At 41.3% G+C, this 25,871-nt stretch overlaps 1 long non-coding RNA gene across 1 annotated transcript; it reads right to left on the bottom strand.

Annotated features, from left to right (window-relative positions):
* Positions 1-8,367: 8,367 nt before the first annotated feature.
* Positions 8,368-25,669, bottom strand: LOC138826792 (uncharacterized). The gene is made up of 4 exons (XR_011371853.1): positions 25,542-25,669; positions 15,662-15,783; positions 13,325-13,477; positions 8,368-8,613 (listed from the first exon to the last, which is right to left on the bottom strand). It is a non-coding gene; the product is annotated as an uncharacterized lncRNA (long non-coding RNA).
* Positions 25,670-25,871: the final 202 nt, after the last annotated feature.

The raw sequence follows: 25,871 nt of genomic DNA, 5'->3' as shown, positions 1-25,871 counted from the left end.
GTGGCTCAGTGGTAGCGCGCTTGCCTTGCATGCCTGAGGCCCTGGGTTTGATTCCTCAGCACCACATAAGCAAAAAGAAAAAAGTCGGAAGTGGCGCTGTGGCTCAAGTGGTAGAGTGCTAGCCTTGAGCTGAAGAGCTGAGGGACAGCGCCCAGGCCCAGAGTTCAGGCCCCAGGACCGGACTCCCCCCCCGCCAAAAAAAAAAAGTTGAGAGGGGGCATTTAAAAATGTTGGTTATTGAGAAATTTAATTTGCAGGTACATTATGAAGCACCAGTTCTCAGATATGTTTATATCTTTAGAGCGTAGCCCCTCACATGGCCCTGTAGAAAGGTCTTTAGTAAAGGTTGCTGTTGCTAAGGCAACCAATTCCTTTGGTTACAAAGCTGCTTAGATATTTCTGGAGCAAGATATAGAGCCATGAGTATTGGCCTTGGCTGTCGATTAAAGTAATTTTTCTGATTAAAAAAAAAAAAGCCAGTGCTCATGTCCTACCTCAGGACAATTCAACCAGGACATCCAGGGAATACCCAGATATTTTTGGTTACTTTTAAGGCTTTCTAGGTGATTCTAGTATGTGCCAAGGCTGAGAATCAATCATACAAGAAAAATGTTTTAGAAATTTAACACGGATTATACTTTCTCATTTTGTGATCACTACTGTCATCCAATAACCTGGGCTCATTGTACAAATTAATGCAGGCATTTGCCCAATTTTTCAAAGCCAAGAATGAAAGAGCACCTCCATTCATCTTTCTCCTCCAATTTAAGCACATGTCAGAATTCAGCTGGAGAAAGACAGAGATTGGGGAACTGGTAGGCCTTTGCCCTTCCCACTGGGTTTATTATGATCTTTCCCTTTGGCCACTAGTCCAGCAATTAGCTCTGGAAGTGGGAGTTGGTAAGTACATGTGCACCGTTTGTGAGGGGCCTAGCTTACAAACGCTATTCGTGATCAAATAAATAGTGACTCTGGGACCTGAAAATGTCAATGAGAGAGTAGAGTTAAAATTTAAAAGCTATTTAAAGTTCAAGGAGTTTTTTGCCCTTCAAAGGCAAAGCAAAGTCAAATTAAGGGCTTTAAAATCATAGCTCTCAGCATGATGTTTTCAGAAAGCCTTATTTTTGTAGTGAGTTAGTAGGAGAGTTTTGCCTAAGATTAAAAACACTGCCTTCTAATCTTTTTTCTTCTATACTTCAGGTCTGCTTTTATAAGTGAAGGGTAAAAAGAACCAGAATTAAAGGGCTTTCTGTTGTCTTTTTGTACTAAAACACTAGTTTTCTTTCCAGAGTAAATGAAAGAGCCACAAAAATTTGATTCCTCTTATAAAGTAAATAAGGTGAATAATTAGAATAGTTTTAGAAAGAGCTCTCTCCCATAGAATATAAAAAGGAAACACGTATCCAGTGAATACAGATACTTTACAGAATTTAGAGGAAACGTTTATTTTGTAGGAATGAGCATTAATGAGAAATCATGGTACGAAAGTCACTTCAAATTTTCAACAAGTAGTAAGTTTATAGGTTCAAAGTAAGGATAAAATTAGTTTTATTGAGAGAAAAATCCATTCATTCAAACTGAATTTTGTTAAAATAGTAATTTTGAATTTATTTATTATTAATACTAATTTTGAAATTATTTTATAGTTAACTACAGCATTGTAATTCTTATTTATTAGTAGATATGACTATAATTTTAGTGGATATGATTATAATTTGATTACTTAATTGTATAATCAATTCCAAAATTTATTTTATGCCTTAAGTGAAATAAGTTATTTCTTTTTTTTGGGGGGGGGGGTCTGGTCGTGGGGCCTGAACTCTGGGCCTGGGTGCTGTCCCTCAGCTCTTCAGCTCAAGGCTAGCACTCTACCACTTGAGCCACAGAACGACTTCCGGCTTTTTTCTTTTTGCTTATGGGGTGCTGAGGAATCGAACCCAGGGCCTCAGGCATGGAAGGCAAGCATTCTACCACTGAGCCACCTTCCCAGCCCATAAGTTATTTGTTGTTAAGATTATAAAACTTTTTTTTGCTGTACTGAGGATTCAAACTGATGACCTTATGTTTGTCAGGCTGGCCCTCTACCGTTTGATCCCCTACAACTCGAAGATTCCAAAACTTTCATAACAAATTTGACTACTCTCTTATTAGTCACTAGCTACATATGGAAAATCCTTTTTCATCACAAGTCTTGAATAACCTGTTCTGTTTCTGCTCACACTTTTTTTGTTCTTTTACTTTATTGTTATTGTAGAGGTGCTGTACAGAGGTATTATAATTACATGAGTATGTTTCCTTTTTTTTTTTTTTTTTTTTTTGGGTCCGGTTGTGGGGCCTGAACTCTGGGCCTGGGCGCTGTCCCTCAGCTCTTCAGCTCAAGGCTAGTGTTCTACCACCTGAGCCACAGCGCCACTTCGGGCTTTTTTTCTTTTTGCTTATGTGGTGCTGAGGAATCGAACCCAGGGCCTCAGGCATGCAAGGCAAGCACTCTACCACTGAGCCACCTTCCCAGTCCCGTATGTTTCCTTTTGTACAGTGTCTTCTGTTCCCTCACTCTCTCCCAGTCCCCCCCTCCTATCCCTGCCCATGAGTTGAATAGTTCACTTTTATCAGTGTCCAATGAGCTTCCTGATGCCCCTTTTCACCCCACTTCCCTCAAGTTGTGCCCTCTCCTCTACTCCCTGTGTCCCCCTGAACCTTCATACTTTCCAGTGTTGGTGTGTGAACAAAAGGAAGCTAATGCCTTCATGAAACGTGGGAAGTTCACCACAAAGCATGTCTGTGATGTATTCCAAGTATTGAGATTGTATATATGTGTCAAACGCATAACACATTTAGTAAAAGAACACTGAAGTTTCCTATGACGTCAAATGTATAGTTCTGTTCCTGCTCAGGAACTCATAGGAGGCACTGGCTTTCTATTCCTGAGTATACATTTTCTGTCACTCTTTTATCTTTTTTCTTTCCTATCATCTCTCCTACATTTTCTTTCCTCTTCCCTTTGCCCTTTCCTCTTTCTCATTTCCTCCCTCCATTTGCCCTTCCCTTTCCCTTTCCTTCCTTCTTCTATAGCATACACAGCGTGTGCTTGCTGCCTGTGCAGACGTAAGATCTCTTTTTAATGTTATATACTAAATTGGAAAACTCACAAGGGAAATTTGGAAAGTACATGAAGAGTCACAATAGCTTGAAATTAAAGGTTAGAAAGTACATTGTCATTGTTGTACTATTAAGCATGCTACTATTGGTAACAATATTTTAGCAAATGTATTCTATGGGCCAAACAGGATTGCAACATTCTATTCATTTATTTATTTATTGTGCTGGTACTGGGGCTTGAAGTCAGGGCCTTGTGCTCAATCCCTCAGCACTCAAAGCTGGTACTCTACTGGAGCCACACCTCTACTTCCCTAACACTTGATTTGTATTATGTAACTTATACTCACAGCAACCCTATGGAACTAAGAGTATTAATTTCTAATAGTTGAAAAGTATTTGTTTCATAGGCAAAATGAATAATTCAACAGATATGCAGTCATCTGAAGAAGTTGGAGAACTTGGCTAGAAGAGCAGAGCTGAAAAGTGTGGAAGTAGAATGTGACAGTTGGGCCCCAGAACTTACTCAACTACTAAACTACACACTGCAGAAATTCTTCAATGGCAGAGTTTGGTTGCCAGGTGCCGGTGGCTCACGCCTGTAATCCTAGCTACTCAGGAGGCTGAGATCTGAGGATTGTGGTTCAAAGCCAGCCTGGGCAGGAAAGTCCGTGAGACTCTTATCTCCAATAAACCACTAGAAAACTGGAAGTGGTGTTGTAGCTCAAGTGGTAGAGCGCTAGCCTTGAGCTGAAGAGCTGAGGGACAGCGCCCAAGCCCAGAGTTCAAGCTCCACGACCGACAAAAAAAGAGAGAAAGAAAGACAGCTTGGTTGGCTTATGTTGTCCATAAAAATATTTTCTGTGCCTTTTATGTAAATAGAGCTGTGATATCTTTTAATTATGGAGCCATTGTCAGTTGTTTACGTATGATAAGGCTGAGTTCTTTTTTTTTTTTTTTTTTTTGATGTGGTATCTAGTTCTGCTTGCTTGTTTCAAATTTTGCCTACAGGACAGTAGGGTATCTTGGCTGTAAACTAGATTGATCAAGTAAACCTTCTAAATGAATAGCTTTCAAATGGGTTTGGCAAAGGGTACGTGTATAGTGAAGACAGATTTCATGTCTAAGCATGAGTGTCCCTTAGGAGAAGATGGCTAATATTGCACAACTAGCATTTCCATGGCAACTTTGAGATAAATGAAGGGTTCTTTTCGTTTGCGAATTGATGTGTAATCTATAGTTAAAGACTTATCTCAAAGCTCATATTTCAGATTCTAAAGGGAGGAGCTTCTAAAGGTGTGTGTGTGTGTGTGTGTGTGTGTGTGTGTGTGTGTGTGTGTCTGTGTGTGTGTTTGCACGTGTGTTCCTGTGCACATGCTCACCACATCTTAACTTCGCTTGCAACAATAATAATAATTATATAAGATTACCACCTATTTAGTAGTAGGAGCCAGGACATCTGCTAGGCAAAGCTACAGAATGAAAATGAGATTTAAGAGATGGGCGCTGGTGGCTCATGCCTATAATCCCAGCTACTCAGAAGGATGAGATCTAAGCATCAAAGTTTGAAGCCAGCCCAGGCAGGAAAAGTCTGTGAGACTCTTATCTCCAATTAACCACCAGAAAACTGGAAATACAGCCATGGTTCCAATTGGTAGAGTGCTAGCCTAGCGTGAAAAAGTTCAGGGACAGTGTCCAGGCCCTGAGTTCAAGCTCCATGACCGACAAAAAAAAAAAAAAAAAGACGAAGAAGAAAATGAGATTTAATAAAAGACTACAAAGTGGTCAATAACATTCCATGACTTGAGGGTGCGTGGCAAGTGAAATGGGAGACTATAGAATAGCTAATGCCACTTACTGCCACCATGAAGGGATCTGTTGCCAAAATAGCTGCCGGGGTTCCCTCAGATGGAATTTCCCATTCACAATAGCCATCTGGCTTGCAGGAGCCCTGAGTGCATGAGGTCCAGATGGACTTCTCACTTTGGAGGGATCTCCTCCAGTTGACACAGCTTGAATGAGAGGAGACTTGAATGACAGGAGGCCAGTATTGGAGGTCTGTCAAGGGTTGCACTGTAAATGACTATGCGAGAGGAGTAAATACTGGGATGACTGCTGCGATCCCTTAGTGCCCATGTGTGACCTGTGTTCACCTTGTAGAAGAGAACTAGAACACAGTGTGCTTGGGGAAGGAGGCAGATTTTTACAAGGCCAAAGAACTTGGGACGGAAGCCATTTGAAAGACTTAATTTGAGGTCTTTATATCTGCATATATATCTATGTGTATACTTAGCATATATATAGTATGTACACACACACAAACATATAGGGCTATGTTATATATGTGTGTATATGTGCATATATACACGTATGACAAAGTTTATAAGTTAGGCACAGTAGGAGTCTAGTGACAATAACAATATAATTGAGCAACTATAACAATATGCTGTAAGAAGAGTTATGTAAAATGTATGAAGTTGTTTATTTCTGTAATTTTTCTATGAATGTTTTCAAACCACAGTTGGGCTCAGGTACCTGGAACTGCAGGGAATAGGAGTGTGGATGGAGAGGCTACTGCACTGGTTAGTAAATTAGCCTGCCACAGCCCTGTGAAGGCTGAAAGAAAACATGAGCCTCCTCACGGTCAGAGTCGGCCAGAGTCAAAGAACGACGCCATTACTCACCGTGAATGCACTTACGAGTGTGTCAGCACCCTTATACCTCTAGGATAGGTATCCCAGGCCCCAAATGTCCTGGGAGGATGCAGGAGGCCCCATGGAGCCTGTGCAACAGTGGGGTATGCCATGGAAGAAGACCTCGAAGCTTGGGGGTACATTGTTCTATATGCAGCAGGAAGCTAGCCCATGTGTGGAGGAATTCAGTTACCACACAAGCTTAATTTCCCCATTGACAGCTAGATAATTGATCCTCCTCACAGAGGGAAAAGGGTCCAGTATTTGCAATTTGGGCACTTAGCAAGGGGTGCGAGAATACAAGGATGCCCATGGTAGACTTAACTCTCAAGAACTGAAAAAAGCAAACTCCACAGACAGTAGCACATCTGGCTTCCAAGCAGCAGCCTTCTCTGTGCTAAAGAAGAACATGTATTGAAAATGTATGATGTTGAAAAAGGTAGGAAGATTGCTATTCTGAAGTGTCACACTGAAAAGTGGAGGTAAGTACAGACTCAGTAAGAACTCCACGGTCAGTGTGGGTGGACAATAGGTCACATGGCTGGATACGCTTACACACATGTCCACCAACAAGAAACAAAACCATCATCTGGGAAAAGGGGACACTGAGGGAAAATTTGGAAAATCCCCAGAAAGTACATCCTGGAACAATAATGATGTATGTTGGCATTCAGAATAAGAAGGAAAGGGCAGATTTAATAGCCTGTCTTTAAAATTCTACTAAGCAGGAAAAGCCACTGCTCTATTACAAATGCATATGTCATGGCTTTTGATTGGTACCCTAATTTAATTGAGCTCATACACCAGAATTCAATTCATGGAGAGCCATCAGAATATTTTGGTTGGAACAAATTGGGTGTGGTGGTGCACCCCTGTAATTCCAGATACTTGGGAAACATAATAGGAGTATCACAGTCTGAGGACACACACAAAAAGCATTGACACCTTATCTGAAAAATAACTAAAGCAAAAGGGCTGGAGGTGTGTCTGAGGTGGTAGAGCGCGAGGCCCTGAATTCAAACTATTATTGCCTAAAATAAAAACAACAAAAACAAAAAAAGGGGAAATATTGTTGTTTGATAGTCCTAATTTGAGTAAAATTGACTTTCAGTTAAGTGAATATGACCTTTTTGACTTGAGAGTTACTTCCAGTTTAGTAAATCCCAGTTCACATGTCCCTCTCTACAGTTTCGATTGCACTTTATTGGCGATGTTCAATTTTTTCACGAAGATCCAGAATGCCATCCTAACACTGTGGAGATTGTTGTTATATTTAGAACTGATTTTGTGAATATGTTTTAATACTGGAAAAATCCTGTCTCAGAACCAAATAGGACTCACCTAGATTTGAGTTTGTATTCATTGTAAAATGGAATATTTTACCCATTAAAAGTCTTTAGTGTGGCTTATGTCTAACATCAAGTAATATTTAATAGTTCTCATAAATCTTCAGTTTCAATGTTTCAACTTGTCTCACACTTACTGCCTGCCACATGGCTACTGTATCACTGACAAAACCAATACTCAACTCAGAATAGCTTGTAAGTGTGGATCTTTCATATGCCTATGATTGTCTATGAAATATCTTCTTGGAGAAGAGTTGTGTGGGTATTTTACTCATTGTTTAAATTGGGTTGTTTTCTTATTGTTGAGTTTTAGGAGTTCTTTTTGGATTCTGGATAACATTCCAGACAATATGGACCTTTTGCAAGTATTTTTACTCAGTCAATAGCTTCTCTTTTCACTTGTAACAGTGTCTTTTACCAAAACAGCAGAAAAGTTTAATCTTAATGAAGTCCAAACGATGAATTCTTCCTTTTATGGATTGTGCCTCTGCAGTTGTATTTGAGAAGCTACTAACAACCCATAAGCCATCTCGTTGTTTCTCCTCTGTTGTCTTCTAGGAGTTTTACAGTTTTACCTTTATGTCAATGATCCATTTTGAGTTAATTGTTTTGACAGGCATAAAGGTGTATTTCTATGGGCATCCAGTTGTTCCAGCACCCCTTGTTAAAGACTATTTTACCTGGGCACAGTGGCCCATACCTGCAATCTAGGTACTCAAGAGGGTAGAGATCATGGTTTGAGGTCAACCTGGGCAAAAAGTTCAAGAGACCATATCTCAACTAATAAGACCCCTATTTGCTATATAAGCACTCTACTACTTGAGCAATGGCTCTAATCCTTTCATTCATTTATTTTTTGGCTTTAACTAATTTTTTTTTTTTTTGGCCGGTCATGGGACCTGAACTCTGGGTCTGGGCGCTGTCCCTCAGCTCTTCAGCTCAAGGCTAGCGCTCTACCTAATTTTTATCTTGCAATTTTTGTTTGGGTCAGCCTTAGACCCTAATGTATTTTCAACTGTGAATCACCAAGCCCAACTTTTGTTTTTGAGATAAGAGTCTCACTTTTTGCAGGAGGTGTCCATGATCTTTGATGCTCCCCATGTCTGCCTCCCAAGCGGCTGGGACTATAGTCAAGAGAAGCACATCCAACCATTTATTTTGGTGGTACTGAGATTTGACTTCAAGGCCTTAAGCACTCTATCACTTAAGCCATACTCTAGCTGCTTCAAATTTTTATTTTAACAGAGCTCACATTATCCTTGTACCGTTTCTGCTGTGGGTTGCTCCACCCCAGTAAGTTACTCTCTGTATCCATCTATCAGTACCTCTAGTTTCATGGGTAGTGGATTGTCTTGTGATCATCTCTGATGGATATAAGAAGAGATGCTGCTGAGCATGGTGGTGCACCTGTGTAATCTCAGGAGGCTGATGCAGGAGAAACTTGAGCTCCAGTCTATCCTGAAGTATATAGTAAGATCCTGTCTCAGAAAAATAAAACACAGAAAAAGGGGATTATTTTGTTTTTTTTTTTTGTATATTCAGTTTTAAAAATTTTACTTTAGGAGAAAATAGCAGCTACCTAAGTTCCCTAAGTGCTGGATAAAAATCTAGGTCTCCTCTCATTACTTTTAGTACTTCTTTCTCATATTTCACAGGATAGGCTTTTAGTTGTACACATTTTTAAATCAATGCATTTCTGTCACTATTAGAACTGTGTGTTCTGACATATTGCTGCCATTACTTATTAAATTCAATTCTAGTGTTTCTCTTCAGTTAGAATAATTTTTGTATAGATATTTTTGTTGGCGAGACACACTCATATTCAAATGTAAGTACAAAAATCACATTATAAGGCTAAACATTATTTTGAGCCATTTGTTTTCTTGCCCTACTTCTGTGAACATGCAATTCAATATAAAATGCTTTACCAATAAGGTCAGATAAAACTATTATTACAGTGGCTTGAAACAAAGCTTCTCTGTGTAGTTTTTTCCCCCTCTTATTTCCAGGATAAAACACAGCACAATTTAGATATATCTAGATTATTTGCTAACAAGCAGATTTGGATTATGTTAACAGGAGAGGAGAAATAGCTGCTCAGAAGTTTCAATGTAACATTAAAAGTAAGGTAGGGGCCAGATGCTGGTGGTTCATTCCTGTAATCTTAGCTACTCGGGAGGCTGAGATCTGAGGATCACAGTTCAAACCCAGCCTGGTCAAGAAAGTTCATGAGATTCTTATCTCCAATTAACCACCAGAAAACTGAAAGCAGTGCTGTGGCTGAAAGCTTGAACTCTGGGCCTGGGTGCTGTCCCTCAGCTCTTTAGCTCAAGGAGAGTGTTCTATTACTTGAGCCACAGTGCCACTTCTAGTTTTCTGCTCGTTTACTGGGGACAAGAGGCTCACAGACTTTCCTGCCTGGGCTGGCTTTGAACCTCAGTCCTCAGATCTCAACCTCCTGACTAGCTAGGATTACAGGCATGAGCCACCAGCACCCAGCAGCCACAGGTTTGGTTTCTTGTGCATCTTTCCAGAGATATGCTATGAATATTCTATTTTTTTGGTTGTTGTTGTTGTCATTGTTGATCATGGGGCTTGAACTCAAGGCCTGGGCACTGTCCCTGAGCTCTTATGCTCAAAGCTAGTGCTCCACCACTTTGAGCCACAGCAACACTTCTGGCTTTTGTGTGGTTAATTGGAAATAAGCGTCTCATAGGGACTTTTCTACCTGGGTTGTCTTTGAACCATCATCTTCAGATCTCAGCCTTCTGAGTAGCTAGAATTATAGGCATGAGCCACTAGTGTCTGGTTAATATTCTATTTTTATAAAGGGTGGTAATGATTACAAATTATGACATGTATACAATGAAACCCACTTATACAATTAACAAATGCTAATAACAATGAGAGAAGGAAAAGAAAAAGAATAGTCTACTAATAAACTACACATGTACATGTTGTTTGGACTAGGTGTTTTAAGGAGACCTTCCTTCTTTAGGAGAGAATGCCATAGTAGTGAAGAATGTCTAATGACAGAAGCATGATTCAATGATTATGCTACTATAGAAATTAATTATTATGGGGGCATTAAAACATAGATTGTGTATAAAGAGTAAAAATTTAAATACAAATGAGGTTTTACAACATGAAATGCTCTTGGCATATCATTAGAGTTAGAAGTTAAAGCTGTGGATGTAAAATGTTGGGTAACAATGAGAAATGAGAGAATACATGAAAAAACAAAAAAGCTTATATGATAAAAACAAACCAAAACAAAACTTGTAGCCGGGTGCAGGTGGTTCACGCCTGTAATCCTAGTTACTCAGGAGGCTGGTATATGATGATCTTGGTCCAAAGCCAGCCCAGGCAGTCTGTTAGACTCTGATCTCCAATTAAAACCAGAAAACTGGAAGTGGCGCTGTGGCTCAAGTGGTAGAGCACTCCTCTTGAGCTGAAGAGCTGAGGGGCGCTCAGGCCCAGAGTTCAAGCCCCATGACTGACAAAAACAAAAACAAAAACTAACAACTCCCACCCCCGCCCCCCAAACCCCAAAACCTTGTATAAGTAGAGGTACTGCTTTCTTGTCTCAATTTTGTGGTATTATAATACTGTTCATGGAATAAGTACAGTAAAATGATAGTCTTTAAGTGATTAACAGAAACAATCAATATAAAAGTAAATTCTTATCAGATGGACTGGCTAATCTCAATCTCTAACCTTGAGTTAATATTTATCTTTTCCAACTCACAGGCAGATTGTTTATATACCTGTTGTTGGGACTCAGTGTTTTAAAGAGACAGGCTTCTATTTCAAGGGGATGCCATAATGCTGAGAAATCCCTGGGAAATTGTTGGTGTGATAGATTCAGTATAGTCCCTGGAGTTTTCCAAATATTTATTTGTTTAAAATTTTCTTTTGCCTGAGAAAGTCTTTCATTCAACTTGTTTCTCTTCTCTAAATAGTAATTTCAAGTTTTAATGGTTAAAAAAAAGCAAAGTTTCAAAGATAATATTTTTGAAATTGTGGGAAGAAATGCTTTGGAACATGGGCTCAGGTATTCATTCAGCTAAGTGCCTGACCTAAAGCATAGGAATGCAGGGTTCTGAGAGATCCATGTAAGTTGAGCAAAAGGTGCTTGACAGTCAAAAGGAAAATGAGGTTACATAAGCAGACTGAGAACTGGAGGAGCGAAGACCAGGCAGTAAAAGCAGCCTGAAAAGAATGTGGAGGGGATGCAATCAATTGAATGGACAGAAATCAAGAGACATTGTGTAATCTTCAGACCAGAAATGAGAAACACCTAGGTATTCTCTTTACAGACAGATGGAGGCATGTACTTATCTAACTCTAGGGTAGGGGAAAGGAGTTATTGCAGCTTGAACACAGAATCACATTTTGCCTCATTGCTATAAATTACTTTTAGTCATAAAATTTGCTTTATTCCAATCTCCAAATAGTATTAAACAAATATATGGGATTTTGTTTCTTGGTTTGTAAAATTAAATTATAGGTTAAAAATGGCTGGCCCGCACAGAATATAAACCTATATATTTCTGCTTTTTCTTTATTAAAATAATAGGACATAATAAAGTTACAATGTTTAAAAATCATGTGCTTCTCACTGTCCCTCTGTAATAAACAACTTATGGAGAGATAGTTTGAGTCTATATGTTATCATTAGGTTCATTAGTCTTGACATCTAGTTGGCTGTTACCTCATTTCTTTGAGTTTTGTCATAGTGTGGATCTGGAATGTTCTTTAAAGGCTCATGTATTGAAGTCTTGGTCCCCAGTTGATGAAGCAACTATGTAGTGATGGAAGCTTAGGAGCCAGGTACCTAGTTCAAAGCAGCTATACTCCCACCTAGTTAATGCTCTCTGCTTCCTGGCCGCCATCGGATGAGCAGCTTTGATCCCCCTCCCACTGCCCACAATGATGCTCTGCATCATGACATCTGCATCAATGAGGCCAAGCCGCCATGAGCAAAAAAATCTTCCTTTCTAGATTTTTTTCTTTAAATCTCAGGTATTTTGTCACAACAACACAAAGCTAACACAAGTACTACGGATATTTTGGTTTTCCATGGGAAAAATCAGCTCATTAAAGATATTTTGATTAGAATTACACTGGTTTTCCAACCACCTTGTGGAAGAATTAACTTGTTTTGAAAAATTAGCCCTTCCTTTCCATAAACACAGCAAGTCTATATTTACTTAGGTCCATTGTATATCTTACATATTTTTTACAGGATTTTTTTTTTTCTTGCTAGTCCTAAGGCCTGAACTCAGGGCCTGGGTGCTGTTCCTGGGATTTTTAGTTCAGGGCTGGCACTCTGCCACTTGAGCCACAGCTCCACTTCCAGCTTTTTGGTAGTCAATTAGAGATAAGAGTTTTTCTTACCTGGTTGGCTTTGAATTGTAATTCCTACCTAGATCTCAGTCACCTGAGTAGGGTAGTATTACAGACATGAGCCACCAGCACCCAGCTTCAAGATTTTTTTGTGTAGGTAATTTTTTTTCTAGATTCATTTTAGAGATTTTATTTTTGAGCTACTTAAATGGAATCTCTTTTTGAATTATGTTTTTTGTGTGTGTGTGTATGTATGTGTGTGAGAGATTATTGTATTATAGAAATGCAACTGTAAGATTTGTAGATAGCCTATTATCTAATTTGTGAGATAATAAAGTTTCCTGCCTTTCCTTCCAAACTTTTGTCTTTATTTTTCTTGTCTTTCAGAATGAGATGAATAAACTAAGGGGGAAGTCCTCACTCCTGGGGAATGTGGCTTCACTAATCCCTATCTATCCAGATTTGAGCGCCATCTGGTGGCCACTAGTCTCTCAGCTTAATGTTGGTGGGAACATTCAGCCTCCAGCTGAGAAAACTACAGGAAATCATCTGGAACTAGAGGAAATTCTTGGCTAGCTAGACCAATATTATGGGTCCCATTTGGGAATACTGCATGGGAGCTTGCTGAGCAAGCATTGATTTTCTACCTTTCCTCTTGGTTTTAGGCTAGTTTTATGTCTGCTGCCCCTTTTATTCTTTGTACTATTTCACCTCCCAGTCTCACAAAAACTTTCATCCTATATGTACACAATTTAGGTTTATTTTGAGAAAATTGTAATTAGAAAAATAATCAAATATAAAAACTTCAGATCATAGAAGATATAAAAGGGAATATCTTACTTTTTAGACTGAAAACCAATAGCGTTCCTTCATGTGGTGGCCCAGAAGTTTATTTGCTTTAACACTTCAAGAAAACTTTTAACATCCAAAAAAATCAAATGTTTTTATTCCAGATGAGTAGCCAAAACAAAACACAAACACCTCCATGGAAACCTAAAAACACAAATAAATCCAAGTAAATAAAAAGACATTGCCTCCCATTTCAGACCCAAAGCACTGATCCTGAGCAGGCCACTTAGAAAAATAGCACAATCTAGTGCCATCTAGTGTTCATCTTTAAAATTAGCCTCATAAAACTAGTGTAGTCCAGACATTATTTAAAAAAGTAGAATCTTCACTGAATCAGGGATTAAGACCCTTCTTTGCTTCCTTCCCTCCCTCCCTCCCTCCCTTCTTTCTTCCTTCTTCTTTTCTTTCTTCCTCTTTTCCTCTGCCTCTTGATACCTGTCTTTCCTGCTTTATCATTTTTTTTTTTTGTAACATCAGTCTTCTTTCACCCACCCACTCCTTGTGAAGATTCCGTGTCCTTTATCTTTTTGACAGGATCTTGCTGTGTAGTCTAGGCTGGTCTCAAATTCAAGATCCTCCTGCCTTAGCTTCCTGAGTGCTGAGATTACAAACATGTAGGATTATTTCCAGCTAAGGGAGAATTTCTGGAGATAACCAAACAATGCTTTAAAAAGTAAGGAAAGATGTATATTATGAACTTAGTAATTAATGAGGACAGATAATGGAAAAAGAAAATGACAAGTGTCCAGAATCCTGTAGGGTAAATAAAGTATGTAAGGCTGAGGGAGAAAGTGAGTTATAAATCTTTGAAGGGAATTAGTACAATTGGTCACTGAAATGTATTGAATGAGAAATTAGGATCAAATATACTGGTATTCACAAAGTTTTGAAGGAAGTTAAGTTTTACACAGTAATAGCTACCATTTATCAAATGTTTAGTAAATGACAGATATTCTATCAAGTATAAATAACTAGATATCCTAGCCCCTAGAATGAAATATTTGCAAGAAAGAAACAAGTTAAGCAGGTTAATACAAAAAAGTTCCTTGTCAAGTACTCATTCTCCTTACAGTGCTTAAAGAAACCCCAACTTCCTTTATTCATTCATCCTCACCTTGATTGGTATGCGGATAACATCTCCTACTCTGCTATCCCTGCCCACTTTCTGGAAGACTGAGTACAGAAGGCTCAGTCTGGCCAGTTGGACATTCCACATCCTACCTCAGTCCCTTGATTGGTTCTAGCATAGGCAGATATGTCCACCACTGACAAATGGGACAAATGGACACTTTCCAATAATGCACTCTTTTCTCTTTTTGTTCCAGTTGTTAGGCTAGGGCCTCAGCTTGTCACCATTGCTGACCACACTGACTATCCTAGTAAGTACAGTAAAGATGACAGACAGGGAGAAATGAGACATACAGATATGGTTCTAGTATTCCTTGAGCATCTGTAGCCACCTCTTTAGCCAGTTCTTTAGGCCAATATTGTAGCTTTCTGGTTTTTCTTTGGTATTTATTAACTAAGTAAAGTCACTTTCATCTCAAATCCATTTGAGCTGTGTCAGGCACTTGCAACCAAAAGTCCTAACTAATTTGATTAGTGCTATGGTCCATTGTTCAGTAAGACTTTTCCTCCAATAATTCTGCTTTAATAGACATTTATAGTACAAATGTCCAAATGAAAAATAATTTTGTCCTTATACATACAAGTGTATATATACTGCACACACACACACACACACACATACACACACACTCAGAAAAACAAAAATGGGAAGTCAAGATTTTATTCTTCTTGACTAAATGACCTTTTTAGGTTTTGATGAGATAAAAATATTTACTTAAGGACTGGGAATGTGGCTTAGTGGTAGAGTGCTGGCCTATCATGCATGAAACAATGAGTTTGATTCCTTAGTACCACATAGACAGAAAAAGCTGGAAGTAGTGCTGTGGTGGTAGAGCGCTCAAGGTCAGTGCCCAGACCCTTAGTTCAGGCCCCAGAACTAGCAAAAAACAAAACAAAACAAAAAAACTTACATTAGTTTTTCTATCTGGTTTATTCTTTGTGGTGGTTAATTTTATATGTCCATTTGATGGGGATAAAGGAAGCCCACAGAGCTTGACAAACTATTTCTGTGGGGGGTGTTTCTTAAAAAGATTCACATTTAAATCATAGATGCAATACAGAAGTCCCACTCTCACTGATGCAGGCAGGTATCAGCCAATTCTGTTACTGGTAAAATAAAAGGGAAGGAGAATTCTCTCTCTTCTTGAGCCATGAGAATCAGATCTCCTAGTTCTTAGCCCTTCAGATTTCAAGACTTACCTCAGTGACTCCTCTGATTCTCAGGCTTTCAGACTTGATTAGGAGATGTACCGATATCCCTGGTTCTCAAGTCTTTGGACAATCAAACTGGTTCTCCAGAATGTGGACAGCAGATCAAATGCCTACATCATATCCAATAAACCACAAAGTTAACGTTGTATAAGGAAAAAAAAATCCAGAAGACAAGCATGTGGAACACTAAAGAAAAACTTCTTGCTTTTCAATGTGTCCTGGTACTTATATCTATAGTTTTTCCAGGTATTCTTGTCAGTTTGTGATTTATGCAGAAACACATCTAGAGAACCAGATTTTTTTTACACAGGGTCCTGCTATGTAGTCCAAGCTGGCCTTGAAGTCATCTCTTCCTTTGGACCCCACAGTGCTGTGATTACAGCCATGCACTACCATGTTCAGGCCCAGATTCCTGACAGACTCAATTACAACGTGCTTACTTTCTCTGGAAAAAAGGCAGTATTTTCTCCTAAGAAAAATATAAATTTAGTGAGAATGATCTGTTTTCTTTGATAAAATAGTAAGATTAGCACAATAGTGTTACTGGAGAGCAGCATAGCTATCTACTTTGGTCCTCGCATGTAAGGGAGAAAAGAATGAAGAAACAGACACTTCAGGCAAGACGCAAAATGTAGTGAAGTCATAGGAGAGTCTGTTAGGAGTATGTCAAATCTGTCCCCATATGCCAAAAAAAAAAAAAAAGAGACATGATGAAGGACAGAGAGCAGATTTATTACATGGCATGGGCAGGTCACAGGAAGATGGTACTTCAGTTTTTCTTTTTGAAGTACAGATGTGAGTCTTAGGTTTAAATAGAAGAATTAGGGGCAGGGGCAAAAAAGTATAGGTGTGGCTTGGGTGGTCATTATCTCAGGTCTAGTTCTCTGGATTTCTGAATAGTTGTTATTGCTGTCTTCACTTGAGGGGAGCAAACTGGTTCCTGAGAGATGATTTCTCCTGTTGCAGGGTGCAACCTCTTCATTACAGGTCATTGTCCTCATTTGGGGTGGTCTATCCTGGAAGGTGCTGCTGTTCCTGAGAAGTGGTTCTATCCCTTGTTGTGAAGATATTATTGACCAATCATCCTGTTTTTCCTGGAATCCAAAATGACTGCAAAGTGCCCATAGACAGAATGGCTCAAAGACAAATGGTTGTGGGGTGGGCAGGCCCTTTTCCTGCTTTTTGTTAATTCATGGGTCTGAGTAAGGGGTCAGTGCTTTGCTGAGCCTTGTGGTAATTTTTTATATAATTATAAGTAAGCAAAAATATATATTACTTTGGAAAAGTTACTATGTAATCAATAATATTACATGTTACTATGTATTTTTACTAAATTATATTGATGTGTCTGTTTCAGAAATGACTTATCTAAGGAAACATAATATCACTTATAAACACTTGAGTAATTTCACTTACTTTTGAGTATAACCTCTTTATCAGTAACAATCAATAATCATACAAAGAAAGCTATGGAATTTTTAATCACAGAGAAAACAATCCAATTGCTTATACTTCTTCCAAAATTAAATGCTTTCATACCATAAGTAACTAAGAAAACAAATGAACTGAAGATGACCAGTTGTTTGTAAGAGGCAAATTTGTTTATCTAAAACAAATCTCAATAGCAATTAGGAAATTATAATTTCCTAACATAAAAATAAGCCCATAACCTCAGTCAGAGAACATTATCCTGTTTTCTTTGAATTTAGCGATAATTAATTACCCTCATAGAAGTAAACCAGAAAAACCCTCTTTTCCTTTTCCCCTTTGTTCCACCACTCATAATCTCTCATCCTATTGTCTCTGGATGTTGGAATACCTGAATGAGTCAAGACAGCCTGAATTTTGTGATGTAGGCTACTGGAAACCAACATATTCAGTTCAAACAAGCCACTCAGAAGCACAAATACAGCATTACTATGGTGTAAGTTCACATCTTCCCCATGCTAGAACTCAGCCCTGTATACAAGGGGCAAAAGAGCAACATAATCCGGGCGCTGGTGGCTCACGCCTGTAATCCTAGCTACTCAGGAGGCTGAGATCTGAGGATCGCGGTTCAAAGCCAGCCCGGGCAGGAGAGACTGTGAAACTCCTATCTCCAATAAACCACCAGAAAACCGGAAGTGGTGTTGTAGCTCAAGTGGTAGAGCGCTAGCCTTGAGCTGAAGAGCTGAGGGACAGCGCCCAGGCCCAGAGTTCAAGCCCCACTACCGACAAAAAAAAAAAAAAAAAAAAAAAAGAGCAACATAAAATGTGTAGGATCTTGAACTGCAGGTCTCCACTTCTTAAAGATGCATTCACCTAGAGTAACTTTATTGGACATAACTTCCTGGTATTCACACAATTTACCCCCCCATAGGTAATTTAATAAGTGAAAATGGTTGACAGCATTGTAGAATTTTGGAATGACAGAAACACATTTCAAGATAATATGAAAAGACATACTAAATAACATTACATCCCATCCAATAAAGCAGCATAGGGTTGACTAACGTTTCTTGATAAATTCTTGTTGTCTTCATATTCTTTGGTCTGACCATTTGATCTCTCTTGCCTCTGACAATTCCTGAACAAATTCTAGGGCATAAATATTTATTTAATCATTAAATACTTGTGACTTTCTAGCTCCTGTAAGAAGTTTGAAGAAGCTCTCAAGCTTCTGTCTGGAGGTGAAACATATTTGCTGCTAAGTAAGTCAGAGGACAGACCTGATTTAGTGTTGGCAAGGACTACAGAAAGGAGTGGGTATCAGGAAGTGTGGTCCATAGTGGGAGTCGAGCTATTATAATCCACACGTCTCTTGGCAGTGTCATTTCTTGGATCCTCAATTGTGTACTTAAGTGCTTCTTAAGATGTATACTTTGTTTAATTTAAGGCTTCAGAAGTGTTTTACAAGTACCAGTAAAGTAAACTAGGGAGGCAATATAAATGATAGCTCTTTTCATGGGCTTCTTAACACACTCAAAATAGTAAGGATTCTGCAGCATATAAATCCACTTACTTGCTGGGTGCCAGTGGCTCATGCCTATAATCTAAGCTACTCAGGAGGCTGAGATCTGAGGATTGTGGTTCAAAGCCAGCCTGGGCAGAAATATCTGTGAGACTCTTATCTCCAATCAACCACCAGAAAATGGGAAGTGGCACTGTGGCTCAAGTGGTAGAGTGCTTGCTTGAGCTGAAGAGCTAAGAGACAGAGCCCAGGCCCAGAGCTGAAGACTCATGAACGACAAAAAAACCTACTTACTTTACTTTTTTTTTTGGGGGGGGGGTCCAGTCGTGGGGCCTGAACTCTGGGCCTGGGCGCTGTCCCTCAGCTCTTCAGCTCAAGGCTAGCGCTCTACCACTGAGCCACAGCGCCACTTCTGGCTTTTTTCTTTTTTCTTATGTGGTGCTGAGGAATCAAACCCAGGGCCTCATGTATGCAAGGCAAGTGCTCTACCACTGAGCCACCTTCCCAGCCCCGCTACTTACTTTACTCAACCAAAAATTTCTTCAACACTTAATCATGTAGAAGTTAAGCCTAGAAGTTAGTCATCATTCATAAATGAGGAAACCACATTGCCTTCCTAACAAAATGGTCTTTCCACCAAAGGAACTTGGAGAAATACCCGTTCATTCTCTGTCAACATAAAGAAATAAAAATAGAGTTTTCTCCAAAGAGGAGTTTAATTGGAAACAGCTCCTGGAGTGGACCACAGTCATTCAGGGAAGCAGAGCGGGACAAGTGTCTCAAGGTGAAGTGTAGAATTCAGGTAAATTGCCTTACAACCAAAAGAACATTGGTTCCAGGCATTCATCACAAAAGCTGACATCAATTCTTAGTGAACACAGTATGTTAGCTGGTCGTTCTTGTGACAAATAGCAAGTACAGTCTGGTAAGATGTTGGACAATGCTCTTATGACAGACATAGGTGCATAACATCCCTTCAGGGAAAAATTGGGTCTGTCAAGATAGTCAATCACTAAGTGAAAAATTACAGTAATAATTAATTTTTAAAACTTCACATTGCATCATCTTACTTCATCCTACCAAGACATGAATCATCCAGTTGTCTAGTGAACCACACTTTATACACTTCCATCTATTAGTCACTTGTAACCAGCTTGGTTATGATGGCAACTGTCAAGACATCAAATGCTACCTTCAAGTAATCCTATTTTATTTCATAAATAGGATCCTGTGTAAAAATAAACAGAAAATTGTGGTAAAAGCAATAAATACTGAAAGGTTTTGTGTGTGTGTGTGTGTGTGTGTGTGTGTGTGTGTGTGTGTGTGTGTGTGTGTGTGCGCGCATGCACTGGTATGAGGATTTGAACTCAGGGCCTTGGATGTATTGCTCCTTTACTTTTTTGCTCAAGATTGGTGCTCTACTACTTGAGCCACAACTCTACTTCTAGCTTTTCAGTGATGAACTGGAGACAAGAGTCTCATGGACATTCCTTCCCTGGCTAGCTTCCAACTACAATCCTCAAATCTCAGCCTCCTGAGTAGTTAGGATTATTTGAGCTGCCAGTGTCCAGTTTGTTCAAAATGGGGTTGAGAGTCCATTAGAAAGCAAGTCTCTAACTTCTGTTTGAAATGTGAGCCTTGCTTGGTCACTTCACTTTGACTGTAGGTATCTAGGATGACCAGCATAACTCACAGTTACATTATGCCTAAGGCCTCAAGATAGCTATCAAGAAGTTATTGTATACTCTTTTTTTGGGGGGGGGGGTTCGGTCGTGGGGCCTGAACTCTGGGCCTGGGCGCTGTCCCTCAGCTCTTCAGCTCAAGGCTAGCGCTCTATATTGTATACTTTTATATAATGAACATTTTCATTCTGTTTATACACTCTCTTTTCTGTCTTTTGTCATTACACAGCTGTTCCTTTTCAACATTCAATAGATCATATGAGATCTCACTTCCCTTATATTCTTTGGAACACAGACCCAGAGCTATCTGAACCTATTCCCCTGAGCTGAAATTCCTATGACTTCAAATAAAGTCCTTTTTACTTCTCTAGTTTCTGAGTTTTGATTGATTGCAGATAATGTTGAGAAGGGGGTGCTGGGAAGGTGGCTCAGTGGTAGAGTGCTTGCCTTGCATGCATATGGCCCTAGGTTCGATTCCTCAGCACCACATAGGCAGAAAAAGCTGGAAGTGGTGCTGTGGCTCAAGTGGTAGGGTGCTAGCCTTGAGCTGAAGAGCTGAGGGACAGTGTGCAGGCCCAGAGTTCAGGCCCCATAACCAGTTTTAAAAAAAAGTTGAGAAGGGGTGAAATGTTTAATTCTTCTCTTTTATTGGTTTTCAAAATGGGGTAGTTCAACACAACTTACAAGAATTTGTTCTTCTTAAATCATCACCTCTATAAACACATAGCCTTAAACAAAGATTTAACACATCTCAATAATTTGCAATTATTCCATTAGTGTTCTAATTGTGTCATTTGTTTGTTTTGGCCCAAGATGGCCTCATACTTGTAATTTTCCTGCCTCAGTGCTACAATTACAGGCATGTGCCACCATGCCTGACTTTAATTGTGTCATGTTTGACCAAACTTCTTTAAGTTGATTCCTTAGTTCTTTTGACATTCTCCCAATGTGTTCGCTAATTTTCCTATTTCTGATCTGACAAGCTTTTTCAAAGTAATTTTCATGACCCATGAATTTGACTTCACAGTATCAACACAATTGTCTATTTTTCACCAACTTCAAATAAATTTGGGGATTTCTCTTTTCTTCTTCTTCCTCCTTCCCCTCCTCCTCCTCCTCCTCCTCCTCCTCTTCCTCCTCCTCCTCCTCTTCTTCCTCCTCTCCCTCCCCTCCACCCTCCTCTTCCTCCTCCGATTTCTTCTTCTTCTGCCTCTTTTTTTTTTTTTTTTTTTTTGCCAGTTCTGGGACTTGAACTCAGGGTCTGAGCACTGTCCCTGAGCTTCTTTGGCTCAAGGCTAGCACTCTACCACTAGAGTCACAGTGCCACTTCTGGCTTTGTCTGTGGTACTGAGGAATTGAACTAGGGCATCATGCATGCTAGGCAAGCACTCTACCACTAAGCCACATTCCCAGCCCCTTTAAAAAAGCAAAAAGAAAGAAAGAAGGACCAACTGAAAAGCAGTGAAGTACACCTACAGCCTTGATTGTATTTAAGAACCATTTCCCTCTAACAAGGAAGCACAATGCTTAGAGAACTCGGTGAAGCTTGGGATTATCTTTTAAGAACATTCCTTTTCAAGGCAGAATTCAGAATTATATGGAAATGCAGCTGTCTATGGTACACAGCCTTCGGATTAAGAATGCTCTGGGCAAAGCTAAGGGGCCTCCCTGGCATTTTAAAGTGGTGGAGTATCAAGTTCAGATTTGTATCTGAGAAGTATCATCATCTCGACAGTTAGAATGTTGCAGGTGGCGGGAGAAGGGGCTGAGTGATGATTCAGGCAGGATAAGGGGGTCATGTCATAGGAGACAATGCCAGGTAAGCCAAGGGGGCTGATTTGCCAGCAGAGAGACAATGGCCTTAGGTCTTGGTGTTTGGGGTGTGTGTGTGTGTGTGTGTGTGTGTGATTGGGGTGTGTGTGTATGTGTGTGTATTTGTGTGTGATTGGGGTGTGTGTGTGTGATTGGGGGTGTGTGTATGTGTGTGTGTGATTGGGGTGTGTGTGTATTTGTGTGTGTGAATGATTGGGGTGTGTATGTGTGTGTGAATTGGGGTATGTGTGTGTGATTGGGGTGTGTGTATATGTGTGTGATTGGGGTGTGTGTGTATGTGATTGGGGTGTGTGTGATTGGGGTGTGTGTGTGATTGGGGTGTGTGTGTATGTGTGTGATTGGGGTGTGTGTGTATGTATGTGTATTTGTGTGTGTGACTGGGATGTGTGTGTGATTGGTGTGTGTGTGTGTGATTGGGTGTGTGTATGTGTGTGTGATTGGGGTGTGTGTGTGATTGGGGTGTGTGTGTGATTGGGGTGTGTGTATTTGTGTGTGTGATTGGTGTGTGTGTGTGTGATTGGGGTGTATGTGTGTGATTGGGGTGTGTGTGTGATTGGGGTGTGTGTGATTGGGTTGTGTGTGTGATTGGGGTGTGTGATTGGGGTGTGTGTGTGATTGGGGTGTGTGTGTGTGATTGGGGTGTGTGTGTGATTGGGTGTGTATGTGTGATTGGGGTGTGTGTGATTGAGGTGTGTGTGATTGCGGTGTGTGTATGTGTGTGATTGGGGTGTGTGAGTGATTGGGGTGTGTGATTGGTGTGTGTGTGTAATTGGGGTGTGTGTGTGTGATTGGGGTGTGTGTGTGATTGGAGTGTGTGATTGGGGAGTGTGAGTGATTGGGTGTGTGTGATTGGGGTGTGTGTGTGATTGGGGTGTGTGTGTGTGATTGGGGTGTGTGATTGGGGTGTGTGTGTGTTATTGGGGTGTGTGATTGAGGTGTGTGTGATTGCGGTGTGTGTATGTGTGTGATTGCGGTGTGTGTATGTGTGTGATTGGGGTGTGTGTGTGATTGGGGTGTGTGTGTGATTGGGGTGTGTGTGATTGAGGTGTGTGTATGTGTGTGATTGGGTGTGTGTGTGATTGGGGTGTGTGTGTGTGATTGGGGTGTGTGTGATTGGGGTGTGTGTGATTGAGGTGTGTGTATGTGTGTGATTGGGGTGTGTGTGATTGAGGTGTGTGTGATTGCGGTGTGTGTATGTGTGTGATTGGGGTGTGTGTGTGATTGGGGTGTGTGTGTGTGATTGGGGTGTGTGTGTGTGATTGGGGTGTGTGTGTGATTGGGGTGTGTGTGATTGCGGTGTGTGATTGGGGTGTGTGATTGGGGTGTGTGATTGGGGTGTGTGAGTGATTGGGGTGTGTGTGTGATTGGGGTGTGTGTGTGATTGGGGTGTGTGTGTGATTGGGGTGTGTGTATTTGTGTGTGTGTGATTGGGTTGTGTGTGTGTGATTGGGGTGTGTATGTGATTGGGGTGTGTGTGATTGGGGTGTGTGTGATTGGGGTGTGTGTGTGTGATTGGGGTGTGTGTGTGATTGGGGTGTGTGTGTGATTGGGGTGTGTGATTGGGGTGTGTGTGTGATTGGGGTGTGTGTGTTATTGGGGTGTGTGTGATTGAGGTGTGTGTGATTGCGGTGTGTGTATGTGTGTGATTGGGGTGTGTGTGTGATTGGGGTGTGTGTGTGTGATTGGGGTGTGTGTGTGATTGGGGTGTGTGATTGGGGTGTGTGTGTGTGATTGGGGTGTGTGTGTGATTGGGGTGTGTGATTGGGGTGTGTGTGTGATTGGGGTGTGTGTGTGATTGGGGTGTGTGTGTGTGATTGGGGTGTGTGTGATTGACGTGTGTGTGATTGCGGTGTGTGTATGTGTTTGATTGGGGTGTGTGTGATTGGGGTGTGTGTGTGATTGGGGTGTGTGTGATTGGGGTGTGTGTGATTGCGGTGTGTGTGATTGCGGTGTGTGTATGTGTGTGATTGGGGTGTGTGTGTGATTGGGGTGTGTGTGTGATTGGGGTGTGTGTGTGATTGGGGTGTGTGTGTGACTGGGGTGTGTGTGTGTTATTGGGGTGTGTGTGATTGAGGTGTGTGTGATTGCGGTGTGTGTATGTGTGTGATTGGGTGTGTGTGTGTGATTGGGGTGTGTGTGTGTGTGATTGGGGTGTGTGTGATTGGGTGTGTGTGTGATTGGGGTGTGTGTGATTGCGGTGTGTGTATGTGTGTGATTGGGGTGTGTGTGTGATTGGGGTGTGTGTGTGATTGGGGTGTGTGTGATTGGGGTGTGTGTGATTGCGGTGTGTGTATGTGTGTGATTGGGGTGTGTGTGATTGGGGTGTGTGTGTGATTGGGGTGTGTGTGATTGAGGTGTGTGTGATTGCGGTGTGTGTATGTGTGTGATTGGGTGTGTGTGTGTGATTGGGGTGTGTGTGTGTGTGATTGGGGTGTGTGTGATTGGGTGTGTGTGTGATTGGGGTGTGTGTGATTGCGGTGTGTGTATGTGTGTGATTGGGGTGTGTGTGTGATTGGGGTGTGTGTGTGATTGGGGTGTGTGTGTGATTGGGGTGTGTGTGATTGCGGTGTGTGTATGTGTGTGATTGGGGTGTGTGTGTGATTGGGGTGTGTGTGTGTGATTGGGGTGTGTGTGTGATTGGGGTGTGTGTGATTGGGGTGTGTGTGTGATTGGGGTGTGTGTGATTGGGGTGTGTGTGTGATTGGGGTGTGTGTGATTGGGGTGTGTGTGATTGCGGTGTGTGTATGTGTGTGATTGGGGTGTGTGTGTGATTGGGGTGTGTGTGTGATTGGGGTGTGTGTGTGTGTGATTGGGGTGTGTGTGATTGGGTGTGTGTGTGATTGGGGTGTGTGTGATTGCGGTGTGTGTATGTGTGTGATTGGGGTGTGTGTGTGATTGGGGTGTGTGTGTGATTGGGGTGTGTGTGTGATTGGGGTGTGTGTGATTGGGGTGTGTGTGATTGCGGTGTGTGTATGTGTGTGATTGGGGTGTGTGTGTGATTGGGGTGTGTGTGTGATTGGGGTGTGTGTGTGTGATTGGGGTGTGTGTGATTGGGGTGTGTGTGATTGCGGTGTGTGTATGTGTGTGATTGGGGTGTGTGTGTGATTGGGGTGTGTATGCGCGTGTGGAATTGGGTTATGGGAGAGGCAGAACTGCCAACAAGATGCTCTGGGACAAGAGGGCTTAGAGTATGGGGCTGGGTGGGAGGGGGAGACAACCAGGGGGAAGGCCCGCCCCACCCTCCTCCTACGAACTGGCCGTGGAATGTGGATGAATTAGAAATGTCCTTCCTAGGGCTGAGGCATTAACTATTGAGGTTAAAGATCCCAGTGGTGACTTGTGAGGGGAAATGCATGGAGGAGAGTTTGAAAGTGAAGGACATAACACCCACATGAATTCTTACCTCAGCGAGGCTGGAAAGTGTTTAAAACCTGGCCAGGCTGACGTGAGCACACAGCTAGGGCCTATAGGAAGCCGCTTTCTGGGTTGGTCCAGAAGAATCTAGCCGAGCAACAGCCCACGTCAGCATCTTCCTTCCCTCAGCTGAGCAACCCCGCGGGCGCGTGCAGCTTCCCCCGCAGCCGAGCCCGGGAACTCGCTCCCGCCCTCTGCGCATGCTCAACGCCCGAGACGGCGTGCGCGCTCCCTAGGGTGTGGGCGTTGAAGCCCCGCCCCCAGATCCTGGCTCAGGTCGCCTCCACCCACCTGTCTTCTAGGTCTCTGAGGCCCGCGC

Source organism: Dipodomys merriami, unplaced genomic scaffold (assembly GCF_024711535.1).
Source record: "Dipodomys merriami isolate MVZ:Mamm:240054 unplaced genomic scaffold, mDipMer1.0.p SCAF_15, whole genome shotgun sequence".
Lineage (NCBI taxonomy): Eukaryota > Metazoa > Chordata > Mammalia > Rodentia > Heteromyidae > Dipodomys > Dipodomys merriami.
This window is presented reverse-complemented; position numbering and strand designations above follow the sequence as displayed.